This window comes from Henckelia pumila, chromosome 1, assembly GCF_033568475.1.
Source record: "Henckelia pumila isolate YLH828 chromosome 1, ASM3356847v2, whole genome shotgun sequence".
Classification (NCBI taxonomy): domain Eukaryota; kingdom Viridiplantae; phylum Streptophyta; class Magnoliopsida; order Lamiales; family Gesneriaceae; genus Henckelia; species Henckelia pumila.
This window is the reverse complement of record NC_133120.1, coordinates 7,297,415-7,313,703: the sequence shown is the minus strand read 5'-3', so window position 1 is coordinate 7,313,703 and position 16,289 is coordinate 7,297,415.

Here is a 16,289-nt window from a genome sequence, read left to right as displayed (position 1 = left end):
AAGATCATCAGTACAGAGGAAAACAAGAAATACTGGAGCTTGGATCGATCTCTTCTTCATGTCCAATAAACTGATCTCATAAGATTCGATTCAGGTACAAGTGCATTCTCTAGAGTTAGATGAGAAATCGGCTCCACGACGATAAGAATTTCTTGAAAATCTGATATAGAATTCAAAATATTCGATTCTCAGGTACAAATGTAGGACTGGCCTTAAATCAAGCGACTTCGGTCTTGCAACAATCACAGAAATTCCAGCTCTAGAATTAATATGATTGAAGAAAGGACATCTCGATACAATCAAAATTCAGACTTCAATAGCATAGCATGCAATGTCTCGGCACATAATTCTGTAAGACCTTTCTTCAATACTCTGTAAGATCAGTACTATTTTTCGAAAAGAAAACAAAAAGATCGATGAGGATTTCTAATTCCATCTAAATATCTCTGATATATTCAGTTCAAAAGATCTACAATACTGTAGACGAGTTTCTCTTCAAACGGTACGACTATACTCCAAAGAAGTCATACCTCGATCCAAGTCCAGTCTTCAATATTACTTTCCATCAAACTCTCAGCTGATGATGTTTGATCTCAAGTCATGAAAACTCGAATGTATATATGTATGTGCCCTATTTCGAATATTGACTCCAAGATTTTGATGCATTCTTGCTTGAAAAATCATGGCATAATCATTGGTTGATAAGGCTTTAAATAAATTTTAACTTGGAATGTTGGAAGCATGTATGCCTTGTATTTCGAAATTTTCAGAAATTTTTCCAGCTTGATTGGTTTGAAAATATTGTATGCTTGTGTGTTGATTTGGATGGTGATGTAGGAGCTACCATGGATGATATGTAGTTCACATGGAAGCAACTAGGATGACTTAGAGATGGTTTGTGAGATGGGGTTGAAGTGCATTAAAAAATTATGGATTTTGGGGCTCGGTTTTAGTTTCTTGGTTGAGCTAGGTTTGAGCTGGATTATGGGAGTTTTAAGAGGCTTTTGGGTGAGTTCAAATGTTGTTTGATGCTAGCTAGGATAGAGGTTGGAGTTTGTAGACAAACACCCATGTGTTTTGGTTGAGATTGAAAATAAGGTATGTGCAGATTTTTGAAGCTAAGGGGCTGCTGTCCGGAAATCATTTTTGAAACAAGGGTTAAACGCAGAATTTGGATAAGGGCTTGGGTCTGGAACTTGTCCTAGATGAAACGACCCTAACTCTCTAAATATAAATAAATATGCGAAAATTTTTTATTTTTTTTACAATTACTAAGTAAAAATATGTACATACATGCCCATACATATATGCACAGAATAAATAGATTTAAAAATAAATAACTTAAATAAAAATGCAACCTTTAATAAATTAAATATCTGAGTCAAACATTTAATAAAATACTGACATAAGCAAAATAAATAAAATTTGCATGCACTGAAAATATTTAAATAAAATGAGTAATAATATCCACCCCTGAAGATAAATAAAATGTATGACATGATAAAAATATTCAAAACATGACGTAGAATTTGTAGTAGCCCGTACCCTAATTGAGTAATTAAAGGATTAATGCTAATTAATTAAATTGGGTATCGGACGGATCGGAAGCTCTGAGGGCACGATCGGAAGCTCCGAACAGGATCGGAAGCTCCGATGAGCGATCGGAGTCACCGATGATATTACGTCAGGCTTGACGTGTGGTTGGATCGGAAGCTCCGATCATCCATATCCGGAATCAACAAGTGATATTTTGACATGTGGCAGATCAGAATCTTCGGAAGCTCCGATGGCAGGATCGAACGTTCCGATCGAGGTTCGGATGTTACGATCGGGGATCGGAAGTTCCGATCGTTGTCTATAAATAGAAGGCCGAGGCTTCACTTTCATTTGCCAATTCCGAGTTTTCCTTTCTATTCTAGTCTTCTTAGGCTTGGCCCGGAGGTCGGCAAGGCGTTCGGTAGTCGTAGCGGAGTTGTGCCCAAGTTCTGGAGGCATCGACATCAAAGGGCTAACGAAGGACGAAGGTATAGCTTTTGCTTCCTATAAATATTTAGTAGTATGCAATAGCTTAGTTAAGGCTTTTAGAGCACTTTAATGATAGTAGTATCATTTGGCAGTGTAGAGCAGACTATAGGCGTGGACCTAGAGTTGGTAGAGCTTGCACTGTTTTGAGGTACGGAAGTACTGTTCGAGATATCCTGACTGAGTATGCATGTATTATGTGACTGCATTATTTATATGCCATGATATTATGCTGCATTCATTTGCATCTTGTTGTATCTCTTTCGAGATGTCTGTAGTAGGGTTGTACCCTATCCTGTTAGTGGATGGACTTCCATCGATTTGGGTCCGGCGTATCCACGGTTATCTCGGTATGGGAGCCACCTCCTGAAGCGACGGCATAGCGTGCTACATACCAGGGCCCGGTCTGTCTCTGTTATCTGATCCTTGACCTCGAGTCTATAGGGAGTTTACTTTGCATGCATGTATACTCATACTCTCGTACTGAGCGTTTTATGCTCACGTCTCGTACTCTATATTTTCTGGACACCCTATTCCATGGGGCAAGTTTGCGATTGGACGAGGAGGGTGGATCCAGGAGGGGCTAGTCAGTGGTTGGCCAGCTGGAGCTTCGCTTAGGTTTTATTACTATTGTTTGGGTTGATACAGCTATTCGATTTGGTTGTATATTATTTGGATAAATTACATATTCCTTTACTTGGGATTGTATAATATTTATGGTTTCCGCAGTTTTATTCTGATATCTGTTTAATTAAGTAAATTGCATGTCTAAGTTCTGTTTAGTAGGTGATCCAGGTAAGGGTCACTACATTTATGGTATCAGAGCATGCAAAAGAATTCTTGGGATTTAGTCTCATCATGAGGTATTTTTGTATATGGCAAATCGTGACGACCGAAGTTCTCATGGCAGTGTTGGTGGGCGTTGGGGTGATGCCGACCGGGAGCCTCATCGAGAACGGCGTCATCGTCATCATGACGACGAGCGTTTCACTGTGCGTCGATTCTTAGCTATGGGTCCTAAGCCCTTAGTTGGAGGTGAGTCTCCGAAGGATGCGGAGAACTGGTTAGACCGCATGGAGACGACTTTTCAGACTTTCCAATGCACCGAGGAGCAGAAGGTGGAGACCCTTGGATATCTTCTGGATGGGCGTGCGCGCAGGTGGTGGAGGTTTACTTCTGCACCTTTTGTTCCGGCGAGAGGAGTGGCCACCTGGGCCGAGTTCCGCACAGCTTTCCAAAAGCGGTATTTTCCTCCGGCACTCCGTCAGTCGAAGGCAGGCGAGCTACTGAGTCTGCGACAGGGAGCCATGTCTATCGATGAGTATCAGCAGAGGTTCTTTAATCTGCTATCCTATTGCCCCGAGATTGCTGATAGCTCAGAGATGAAGTATAATCTGTTCCTTCAGGGCCTTAACCCTGAGATCCATGACCGTGTGGCGGTTGGCGACGACATGTCCTACGAGGGTTTGGTGAGCCATTGTCACCAGGCGGAGGATAGCATTCGGCGGAACAGGTCTTTCCCTCAGTCGAGGCCTACTAGTTTTTGGGTCCCCGTGCCCAAACATTCAAGAAGTCTGGATCTTCTTCTTCCTCTGGTTCTGGAGGTGTTGTCCATTACGGTAAGAAGGACAAGTGTGATCACTGTGGGAAGAACCATCCATCCGACAAGTGCCATAGAGCTCCTGGAGCTTGTTTCCATTGTGGAGAGACTGGTCATATCCGGAGGGATTGTCCACTGTCTGGGGGAGGCGGTTCTGGTTCTGGTTCAGGATCGGGTTCTCAGGCCACCGTACAGCAGAGGTCGCAGGGACAGTCTGCTGGGAGTTCTCGTTTGAGGCCACGAGCTTCTGGCCAGGTGTTTGCCCTGAGACATGATCAGGCAGTGGAGGAGAATGAGAAATTCATCGCAGGTACATTTCTGCTTTTTGGTATACCTGCTCTTGTACTTATTGACACTGGTGCATCTCATTCCTTCATTTCTGCACGTTTTTTTAAGAGGCATAAGTTACCATGCATTTCACTAGACGTAGTGATGTCTATTTCTACTCCGACGGGCCAATATGCTTTGGCTAAGCGTCTAGTGATGGGTTGCCCTTTAGAGTTCGAAGGAAACATTCTGTTAGCGAATCTCATGGTCCTGGTGATGGACGACTTTGATTGCATTCTGGGAATAGATATGTTGACTACCTATCGAGCTTCAGTGGACTGCTATCAGAGATTAGTACGCTTTCATCCGGAGGGGAGTGAGAGTTGGTTTTTCTATGGTGAGGGAGCGCGACCCCTGATGCCTTTGGTATCAGCTTTGAGAGCCTGTGGAGCTCTAGAGTCTGGCGGGAAAGGCTACCTTATCTATGCAGTTGATTTCTCCGCTGAGAGTATTGGGATAGAGAGCATTCCTGTTGTGGATGAATTTCCAAATGTATTTCCTGATGAGATTCTGGGTTTTCCTCCTGCTAGGGAAGTCGAGTTCGGCATAGAGTTGATGCCGGGTACTTCGCCTATTTCTAGAGCACCGTATCGTCTGGCTCCGTCAGAGATGCGTGAGTTGAAGAATCAGCTACAGGATCTTTTGGACAAGGGGTACATTCGTCCTAGTGTATCTCCTTGGGGAGCTCCTGTTCTCTTCGTGAAGAAGAAGGATGGGTCGATGCGGCTGTGCATTGACTATCGGCAGCTAAATCGAGTCACTGTGAAGAAAAAGTATCAGTTGCCTTGTATTGATGATTTGTTCGACCAGCTGCAGGGCACGTCAGTTTACTCCAAGATTGACTTGAGATCTGGGTATCATCAGTTGAGAGTCCGTGATTAGGACGTAGCCAAGACTGCATTCCGTACTCGCTATGGACATTACGAGTTCCTAGTGATGCCATTTGGTTTGACTAATGCGCCGGCTATATTCATGGATTTGATGAACCGTGTCTTCAGGGAGTATTTGGACAAGTTTGTCGTGGTCTTCATTGACGACATCTTGGTGTATTCACGTAATACGGAAGAGCATGTTTCTCACTTGCGGTTGGTACTACAGATTCTTCGAGATGAGCAGTTGTACGCCAAGCTGAGAAAGTGAGAGTTCTGGATGGATAGAGTGGTCTTTCTTCGCCATATCATATCCAGGGAGGGGATTTCTGTTGATCCAAGCAAGATTGAAGCGGTACTTAATTGGTCGCATCCGACGACAGTTGCTCAGATCCGTAGTTTTCTGGGTCTAGCAGGGTATTATCGTCGCTTCATTCTGAACTTCTCTCAGCTAGCTCGACCTTTGACGCAGCTTACCCGCAAGGGTGTGGATTTCGAGTGGTCCTCCGAGTGCGAGGAGAGTTTCTGTGAGCTTCGACGGCGGTTGACTTCTGCGCCGGTGTTGGCATTACCGTCAGGATCTGGAGGGTATGTAGTTTACACGGATGCTTCTCTTTAGGGGTTAGGTTGTGTCCTGACTCAGAATGGGCATGTGATCGCATACGCTTCTAGACAGCTGAAGCTTCACGAGGACAACTATCCAGTCCATGATTTGGAGTTAGCAGCCATTGTGTTCGCTTTGAAGTTCTGGCGTCATTATCTGTATGGCGAGAAATTTGAGATCTTCACCGACCATAAGAGTCTCAATTATTTGTTCACTCAGGCGGAGTTTAACATGAGGCAGAGACGTTGGATGGACTTGCTTAAGGACTATGATTGCGAAATTAAGTACCATCCGGGAGCTGCTAATCTCACCGCTGATGCCTTGAGTCGCAAGGTGCGACTATCCGCACTTCAGATTTGTTCGATGTCTAGTGCGATCAGTGACTGTTGTACTTCAGGTTATACCTTCAAGCATAAGAAAGGTATGCAGAGTATCCAGATGTTTGCGATATTATCTGAGCCAGCCTTGTATTCGCGGATCCGAGATGCTCAGATGTCTGATTCGAAGACCCAGTGTTTAGCTCGTCTAGCTAACGAGGGTAGCTCGTCTGGATTTCATTATCAGACAGATGGCTTTCTGTGTTTGTCTGGTAGGCTTGTGATTCCGAAGGATGAAGAGTTGCGAGAGGAGATTTTGTCTCAGGCACATCGCACTAAGTTGAGTATTCATCCTGGGAGCAACAAGATGTACAAGGATCTACGTACTCGTTTCTGGTGGAAGGGAATGAAACGCAGTGTTTATCAGTTTGTTTCGAGATGTTTGGTGTGTCAATAGGTCAAGGCAGAGCACCGACGACCTAGAGGATTGCTTCACAGTCTGCCTATTCCTGAATGGAAATGGGAGTTTATCACAATGGACTTTGTGACCCATTTGCCGGTATCCCCGAGGAACTGTGATGCTATCTGGGTTGTGGTAGACCGACTCACCAAGTCAGCGCATTTCATTGCCTATAGCCGAGAGTACTCTGTGGATCGCATGGCACGGATGTACATTCAGGAGATCGTCCGACTTCATGGAGTGCCTGTGAGCATTGTCAGCGATCGGGACCCCAGGTTTACTTCTAGATTCTGGGGGAGTGTTCAGCGTGCGATGGGTACTACTCTCAGTTTGAGTATTGCCTATCATCCGGAGACTGATGGTCAGTCAGAGCGCACTATCCGTACTTTAGAGGATATTCTTAGAGCGTGCGTCATGGATTTTGGTTCAGCCTGGCAGGATCATTTGCCGTTGATCGAGTTCGCTTACAACAATAGCTATCATACTAGTATTGGGATGGCACCTTTTGAGGCGTTGTACGGGCGACGTTGTCGTACTCCACTCTTCTGGGAAGAAGTGGGGGAGAGACAGGCTGAGGGACCGGAGTTTATCCAGCAGGCGTTAGACATTTTTGAGCAAATCAAGAAACGGATTAAGACTGCACAGGATCGTTAGGCCAGCTATGCTAATATCAAGCGTAGGCCTTTGCAGTTCGACGTCGGGGAGAAAGTGTTTCTGAGAGTGTCACCTTTCCGCAAGATTCTCAGATTTGGCCTTAAGGGCAAGTTGTCTCCCAGGTTTATCGGTCCGTTTGAGATCTTGGAGAGCATTGGCGATTTGGCTTATCGACTAGCTTTGTCACCGCATCTATCCAGTATTCACGAAGTGTTCCATGTATCTCTGTTGCGAAGGTATGTGGCGGATGAATCTCATATTCTGCAGCGGTCGAAGGTTCAGGTAGACAAGGATTTGACTTATGTTGAGAAACCTCTTCGTATCCTAGATTATAAGCATAAGGTTTTTGTTCAGTGGCAGCGCCGAGGCACTGAGGAAGCTACTTGGGAGCTTGAGGACAGGATGCGTTAAGACCATCCTGAGTTGTTTTGATTTCATTATTTAAGTTGTATTCAGTTGCAAACTCTGTAAACGTTTGATTTGAAGAATGTTTATGATTTCTGTATTTTCATTCGGTATTTAAGATCTGATTTCGAGGACGAAATATCTTAAGTGGGGGAGAATGTAGTAGCTCGTACCCTAATTGAGTAATTAAAGGATTAATGCTAATTAATTAAATTGGGTATCGGACGGATCGGAAGCTCCGAAGGCACGATCGGAAGCTCCGAACAGGATCGGAAGCTCCGATGAGCGATCGGAGTCACCGATGATATTACGTCAGGCATGACGTGTGGTTGGATCGGAAGCTCCGATCAGGATCGGAAGCTCCGATCACCCCTATCCGGAATCAACAAGTGATATTTTGACACGTGGCAGATCAGGATCTTCGGAAGCTCCGATGGCAGGATCGGACGTTCCGATCGAGGTTCGGACGTTTCGATTGGGGATCGGAAGTTCCGATCGTTGTCTATAAATAGAAGGCCGAGGTTTCACTTTCATTTTCCAATTCCAAGTTTTCCTTTCTATTCTAGTCTTCTTAGGCTTGGCCTGGAGGTCGGCAAGGCGTTCGGTAGTCGTAGCGGAGTTGTGCCCAAGTTCTGGAGGCATCGACATCAAAGGGCTAACGACGGACGAAGGTATAGCTTTTGCTTCCTATAAATATTTAGGAGTATGCAATAGCTTAGTTAAGGCTTTTAGAGCACTTTAATGATAGTAGTATCATTTGGCAGTGTAGAGCAGACTATAGGCGTGGACCTAGAGTTGGTAGAGCTTGCACTATTTTGAGGTACGGAAGTACTGTTCGAGATATCCTTACTGAGTATGCATGTATTATGTGACTGCATTATTTATATGACATGATATTATGCTGCATTCATTTGCATCTTGCTGTATCTCTTTCGAAATGTCTGTAGTAGGGTTGTACCCTATCCTGTTAGTGGATGGACTTCCATCGATTTGGGTCCGGCGTATCCACGGTTATCTCGGTATGGGAGCCACCTCCTGAAGCGACGGCACAGCGTGCTACATACCAGGGCCCGGTCTGTCTCTGTTATCTGATCCTTGACCTCGAGTCTATAGGGAGTTCACTTTGCATGCATGTATACTCATACTCTCGTACTGAACGTTTTATGCACACGTCTCGTACTCTGTATTTTCTGGACACCCTATTCCATGGGGCAGGTTTGCGATTGGACGAGGAGGGTGGATCCAGGAGGGGCTAGTCAGTGGTTGGCCAGCTGGAGCTTCGCTTAGGTTTTATTACTGTTGTTTGGGTTGATACAGCTATTCGATTTGGTTCTATATTATTTGGATAAATTACAGATTCCTTTACTTGGGATTGTATAATATTTATGGTTTCCGCAGTTTTATTCTGATATCTGTTTAATTAAGTTAATTGCGTGTCTAAGTTCTGTTTAGTAGGTGATCCAGGTAAGGGTCACTACAGACTCAGACAACGGTCACGGGGTTACTGCATATCCGCTCATAGGTTCTTGCCGCCGGTGGGTACTACGTCCTCCTCTACGTACTCACCTGCACCATATCAGTGTAGTGAGCCTAGAGGCCCAACATGCTAACATAACAAGGGTTTAAAATAATTTAAATCACTTTAATACTAATACATAACATATACATGAATGAGCATGCTTAAAAATATCATGAACATAACATAAACTTAAATTAAACTTGAATATCATAATAATACATAAACATTGTTGAGCAAAGTATTTTCTAACATCGAAAGGTCGTCTCCATAGTGTAACCATAAATACATTAAATACTGATCAGCATGGTAAACCAACGTACGTGGCGGTGACGGATCACCTCTTAAATTGGCAGTAAACTGCCCTTCAATAGTTCACATATGGGGACGAATCCCCCTTAAATTGTCACACTACTTCAACTTCCAACATAAAATTATTTTCTTTTGCTCAACCTTAAACATTAAATCATGCATAAAAATTATTTCATGAATGCATGTACTTAAATAAAATGTGTGTCCTTCATATATATTTAATTTAATTTCATACTAACATATAAATATTAGAAATAACTTCCATGCATAAAAATAATTAAATATATATTCAGGACACATGCAATTTCTTATGGGTTGTACTGAACTGCTGGCCCTAATACTCAAGCCCAATTTCTTAAATTATGGCCCATTAACACTGAAACTGACCCATTAACATACCTAAGCCCATTAACACCTTTCTAAGCCCAATAAATCAATTAAAGCCCATTAGCACATACTTGGCCCAATAACAACTTAATCTGGCCCAATGGGCCTAAAAGCCCAAAGACTGGCCCAATAACTTCCATGGGGTCCCAAGCCCATAAAGATTATTAGGCTAAATTAAAATAATTATTCAAGCCCATTAATAAACTTAAATGTAGCCCATTAATTTAATTAATCTAATTAGCCCAATTAAAACACATTAACTTAATAATTAACTTAAAAATAAAATACCCGAGTCCGACTAACTTAACCCGAACCCAGACCCAACTAACATAACCCATGACTTTCCAGACCCGACCCGGACACAACAACCCGACCCGGACCACCACAAAACCCTACAACCCGTCGCCCCTCCCTTGTTTTTTCTCGGCCGCGAGCAGCAGCCCTTCTAGGGCTGCTGCCGCCCTGCTCCGGCCGCCCCTGGCCAGAGCTCCTCCGCCCAAACGTAGCTCACGTCTGGGCGGTCCTAACCTGGTCCCTAAACCCGAGCCATGCAGCCCAGTCCCTAACCAACCCGAGCCCTTTCCGTGAACCCTAAACTGTGCGCACAAGGACCAATTCTTGCACCAGCCCTTACCTGGGCTCGTTTGGCTCGAACCACTCAAGCCACTCGAGTCTAAACCACCCTCACACAGCCTAGGGACCTTTGGCCAGCAGCTAGATGCACCCATGGCTAAAAAAACGTGAGCATGCTTCCACAAAACATGAATAAAGCACATAATCAAAGCCAACTCGATTTTTCTGAAAACATTTCTTGAATAAATCTGATGATCACACACACACACGCATAAACACTGATATGGCGAAAAAATTCGAAAGGAAACATGCCTTGCACCGTAGGTTGAAGTAGAACGATTCCGAAACGACGGGGCGACGACAACTTGACTTGGAGCTTCAAAAAAGTGGCTATGGAGTCCTAGGGGGTGATGGCCGATGAAGAAGATGATGAAGATGGTGGGGTGGCAGCTGAGTGATGGTAGTGGGGTGTGGGGTTGGGTAGGTTAGATTAATCTAGGTTTTTAAAATAAATAATTAAAATTAGTTAGATAGATAATATAATTTAATTAGATAGGTAATATACATAAAATATAAAATTTTAAACTCTTAAAAATACAAAATAATCTAATATAAAAACATAAATCCCGAAATATAAAATTAAGGAATTTTAAAGATAATAAAAAGTCAATATTTTGGCTTATTTTGAATAAAAACGGACTCCTAAAAATATATAAAATTAAATACTGATAATTTTGAGGAAATAAAACTCAAAATAATATTTTTGGGCTCTAAAAATGCTCATGAAATAAATTGGATAGAAAGTTGTCATCTCGTCCGTCCACGGTCCCGTCTACGCGATAAAATAATTTAAATACTAAAAATCATAAAAATCTCAAATTATTGGTTAAATGCTTGAAAATAAATCTTAAAACATGCACAAATAATTCACATCATAATTTAACCCATAAATCTAAAATTTTAAATAAATAAATTTCCTAATTATGCATGCGAATTTACGTATTAAAATACCGGATGTTACAATTCTCCCCCTTTTAAATTGGATTTCGTCCTCGAAATTAAAGTACTTACCCGAACAACTCCGGGTAGCGAGTCCTCATGTCTGCCTCGGTCTTCCAAGTAGCTTCCTCCTCCAAGTGATTCAGCCACTGGACTCTGACCATCGGTATGACTCGCGTCCTAAGTCTCCGCTCCGCCCTAGCCAAGATCCGCGCTGGCCTCTCCTCATAAACTAGATCAGGTGGCATCTGCAAGGGCTCGAAATCCAACACATGCGACGGGTTAGAGACATATCTCCGAAGCATGGATACATGGAAAACGTTGTGCACTGCTGCAAGCCCTGGCGGTAGAGCTAAACGGTAGGCCAACGTGCCAACTCTCTCCAAGATCTCGAATGACCCTATATATCTAGGGTTAAGCTTACCTCTCCGGCCAAAACGTACCACTCCCTTCATAGGTGACACTCTCAAAAACACGTGATCACCTACTGCGAACTCCAAATCTCGTCGTCGAGTATCTGCTTAACTCTTCTGACGACTCTAAGCAGTCCTCATTCAATCCCGAATCTGAGTCACAATGTCAGCTGTCTGCTGCACGATCTCAGGACCAAGTAAAATCCTCTCACCAACCTTATCCCAATGCACAGGAGATCTGCATCTCCTCCCGTACAATGCTGCATAAGGAGCCAAACCTATAGACGACTGAAAACTATTGTTATAGGTAAACTCCACTAATGGCAGTCTAGTCTCCCACGAGCCCTGAAAGTCGATGACACAAGCTCTCAGTAGATCCTCGAGAACTTGGATCACTCTCTCAGACTGACCATCTTTCTGGGGATGGAACGCTGTACTGAACAAAAGTCTAGTCCCCAATGCAGTGTGCAAACTCTTCCAAAACGCAGACGTAAATCTCGGATCTCTGTCTGATACTATCGACACTGGTATGCCATGCAGTCTAACAATCTCCTTGATGTAAAGCTCTGCATACTGTGTCAACGAGTAAGTAGTCCTCACCGGCAAGAAATGAGCTGACTTGGTGAGTCTATCCACGATCACCCAAATAGCTGTGCAACCTCTGGCACTCCTCGGTAAACCAACTACAAAGTCTATCGTAATGTTCTCCCATTTCCATTCCGGAATAGGAAGAGGTCTAAGAAGTCCTGCTGGACGCTGATGCTCAGCCTTGACCTGCTGACAAGTCAAGCACTCTGACACAACTCTCCCGATGTCTCTCTTCATCCCGGGCCACCAATACAATAGCTGCAAATCTCGGTACATCTTCGTACTTCCGGGGAGAATGGAGTACGGAGATGTGTGAGCCTCTGCTAGAATATCAGCTCTCAACTGATCGACGTTCGGTACCCACATCCTACCACGGTATTGAACAATGCCATCCACAACTGTATATAGAAGACCACCCTTGGCCTCATCTCTCTGTCTCCAATGATGCAACTCCTCATCAGTAGACTGTCTCTCTCTGATCTAATCCCGTAAAATCGGCTGCACCGTCAACACTGACAAGCTCGGTGCATGACCACTCGAGTAAAACTCCAAATCAAACCTCTGAATCTCACTCTGCAGTGGTAACTGCACTGACAAACACGATACCACTGACGACTTCCGACTCAAAGCATCGGCCACTACATTAGCTTTACTCGGATGCTAGCTAATATCACAGTCGTAATCCTTAACCAACTCCAACCATCTCCGTTGCCTCATGTTCAACTCTTTCTGAGTGAAAAAGTACTTGAGGCTCTTGTGATCAGTGAAAATCTTTCACTTCTCGCCATACAGATAGTGCCTCCAGATTTTCAAAGCGAAGATCACTGCTGCTAACTCCAAGTCATGTGTCGGGTAGTTCTGCTCATGAATCTTCAACTGCCTCGACGCATAAGCAATAACCTTACCACAATGCATAGGTACTGCGCCTAAACCTAGCTTATACGCGTCAGTGTACACCACTAACTCCTCGTGTGGTACTATCATCGCTAAAACCGGTGCATTAGTGAGTGCTTCCTTCAGCTGATCGAAGCTCTTCTGACTGTATGAACTCCAAATAAACTTTGAGTTCTTCTTGGTTAAGGAAGTCAAGGGTACTGCAATAGAGGAAAAACCCTTGATGAACTTCCTATAATATCCTGCCAAACCCAAGAAACTGCGAATCTCCGAAGCATTCCTCGGAATACCCCATTTCTGCACTGCCTCAACCTTCGACTGATCCAATGCAATCCCATCTCTCGAAATAATGTGGCCAAGAAATGCCACCTGCTCGAGCCAAAACTTGCACTTGCTGAACTTGGCATACAAACGATGCTCCCTCAAAGTCTGCAAGTCTGTCTGTAGATGCTGCCTATGCTCCTCAACGCTCCTGGAGTAGATCAAGATATCATCAATGAAGACTATGATGAACTGATCAAGATACGGCTGAAATACCCGATTCATGAGATCCATGAAAACCGCTGGAGTATTGGTCATCCCAAATGGCATCACTAAGAACTCGTAATGCCCATAACGTGTCCGGAAAGCAGTCTTGGACACATCTGCATCTCTAACTCGCAGCTGATGATAACCAGATCGCAGGTCGATCTTGGAGAACACTGAAGCTCCCTGCAACTGATCAAATAAGTCCTCTATTCTCGGCAGTGGGCACTTATTCTTCACTGTGACCCTGTTGAGCTCTCGATAATCGATGCACAGTCTCATACTGCCATCCTTCTTCTTCATAAATAACACTGGAGCTCCCCATGGAGAAAAGCTAGGATGAACAAAGCCTTTCTCTAATAACTCCTGTATCTGCTCCTTCAACTCTTTCATCTCGGTAGAAGCAAGTCTGTATGGTGCCTTAGAGATAGGCACGATGTCTGGCACTAAGTCGATGCTGAACTCCACATCTCTCACTGGTGGAATTCCTGCAACATCCTCCGGAAATACGTCCGAAAAGTCACGAACCACCTCTATCTCTGATAATGATCTGCTAGATGGTCCTGAGGCTGTGACAATACTTACTAGAAAACCTTGGCAACCCCATTTCAACAGCTTCCTCGCTTGAATAAGAGATATCACCTGAGGAATATCACTGCTCTGAGATGCATGAAAGGTAAACGGGTCGCCTTCTGATGGTTTCACTGACACTGATCTCCGACGAAAGTCAATCGAAGCTCCATTGACTATCAACCAGTCCATACCCAATATCAAATCAAATCCACTCAACGGAAAAACCACCACATCTGCGCGAATGGAGTGCCCCTGAAGCTCCAACTCCAGTTCTCGAATGAAACTAGAGGTTAAAATAATCTGTCCTGACGGCATAGTGACATCATAACCACTGCCAACAATCTCAGGTGTGATGTCTATCTGTCTGATAAACTCCAGGGAGATAAACGAATGCGTAGCCCTTGAATCTAGCAACGCAAACGTGGAGTTGCCTCCAACTAGAATTCTCCCTGCACGCAGAAGAATCCCAACAACTTCATACTACTACTAAACTTTCCCCCAAAGATGAACTAATAGCCCTTAATTCTAATCATAAGTAAAACATGCTTCTTATTCTAACATGCGGATAGGTAACCCAAATAACAAATTATTCCACAAAGAGAAATTGAAACTCTTAACCAAAGGAAGAAATCATAAAATACTAGGGGTAAGATATACCGGTGATCAAGGAGGTGTCTGGGTCTGCCTCCTCTGCCTGCATAACGAACACTCTACCAGCAGTGTTCTTCTACCTCGGGCAATTAGCTATCTGGTGCCCTGGCTCTCTACAGTGGACACAAACTCCTGCTCCCAGAAGACAAGGTCCCGAATGCATCTTCTGACACTTCGGGCAAGTAGGAAAACCTCCAGTATTAGGGGCCCCGCCCCTCGGCTGCTGTGGCCTCTTCTGCTGGTTCGGGCCCTTAGACGGCCCAGTATACTGCTTCTTCGCAGGAGGCTGCGAAGATGGTCGCTGAAATCCAGACTTAATCTATCTCTTTCCCTGCTGCTCTCGTTGTATCTCTCTCCTACCCTCCTCTGACCTCAGTGCTCTACTAACTGCCGCCTCATATGTAGCCACGTCCATCATACGTACGTCATGCTTGATATCCGCCTTCAGTCCCTCCACAAACTGCCTCATCTTCTCTAGTAGACTGTCTGAAATCAGAGGCACAAAATGACAGCCCCTCTCGAACTGTCTCAAATACTCAACCACTGACCTGTCCCCCTGTCGGAGACTCATAAACTCCCGGATCATGCGACTGCGCACATCCTCCGTGCAATACTTGGCGTAGAAGATACGCCTAAACTCCGCCCAAGTCAATGTAGGAAGATGTACTCCCCTGGCAGCACCCTCCCACCAAAGAGCTGCATCTCCCTTCATCATATAAGTCGCACAGTTCACCCTGTCCACGTCAGTAATCCCCATGTATGCAAAGATGGACTCAAAAGAGCGAATCCACCCCTCAGCCACCAATGGATCGGTGGTACCAGTGAACTCCTTCGGTCCCTTCTTCTGGAACCGCTCAGCTACATCCTCCTCGTGGGACAGTCTAGGACGTGAAGCCTGCTGCTCCAATAGAGCAGTAATCCCTGCCATCATATTAGCATTGGCCTGCTCCAATGCTGCAAGAGGGTTCTGCGGAGGTGGAGGTGGAGGTGGAGGTGGAGATTCCCCACGTCTGTTCATAGGTCTCGGAGGCATTCTGCACCACCACATATTTCTTTACGTAAATCGCCATGCATAAATAAGTGTTTTAACATTAATGCTAACTTAAATTCTTAAAAGTAAATCATGTTATAAACACTTAAAACTTACAGACCGGTAGCGTGGATTTCTGAGCTCGCATAGCAGTAATGACCCCTCCAAGGACCGTGCTTTGATACCAACTGAAACGACTATAACTCTCTAAATATAAATAAATATGTGGAAATATTTTTTTTTTTTTACAATTACTAAGTAAAAATATGTACATACATGCCCATACATATATGCACAGAATAAATAGATTTAAAAATAAATAATTTAAATAAAAATGCAACCTTTAATAAATTAAATATCTGAGTCAAACATTTAATAAAATACTGACATAAGCAAAATAAATAAAATTTGCATGCACTGAAAATATTTAAATAAAATGAGTAATAATATTCACCACTGAAGATAAATAAAATGTATGACATGATAAAAATATTCAAAACATGGCGTAGACTCAGACAACGGTCACGGGGTTACTGCATGTCCGCTCATAGGTCCTCGCCGCCGGTGGGT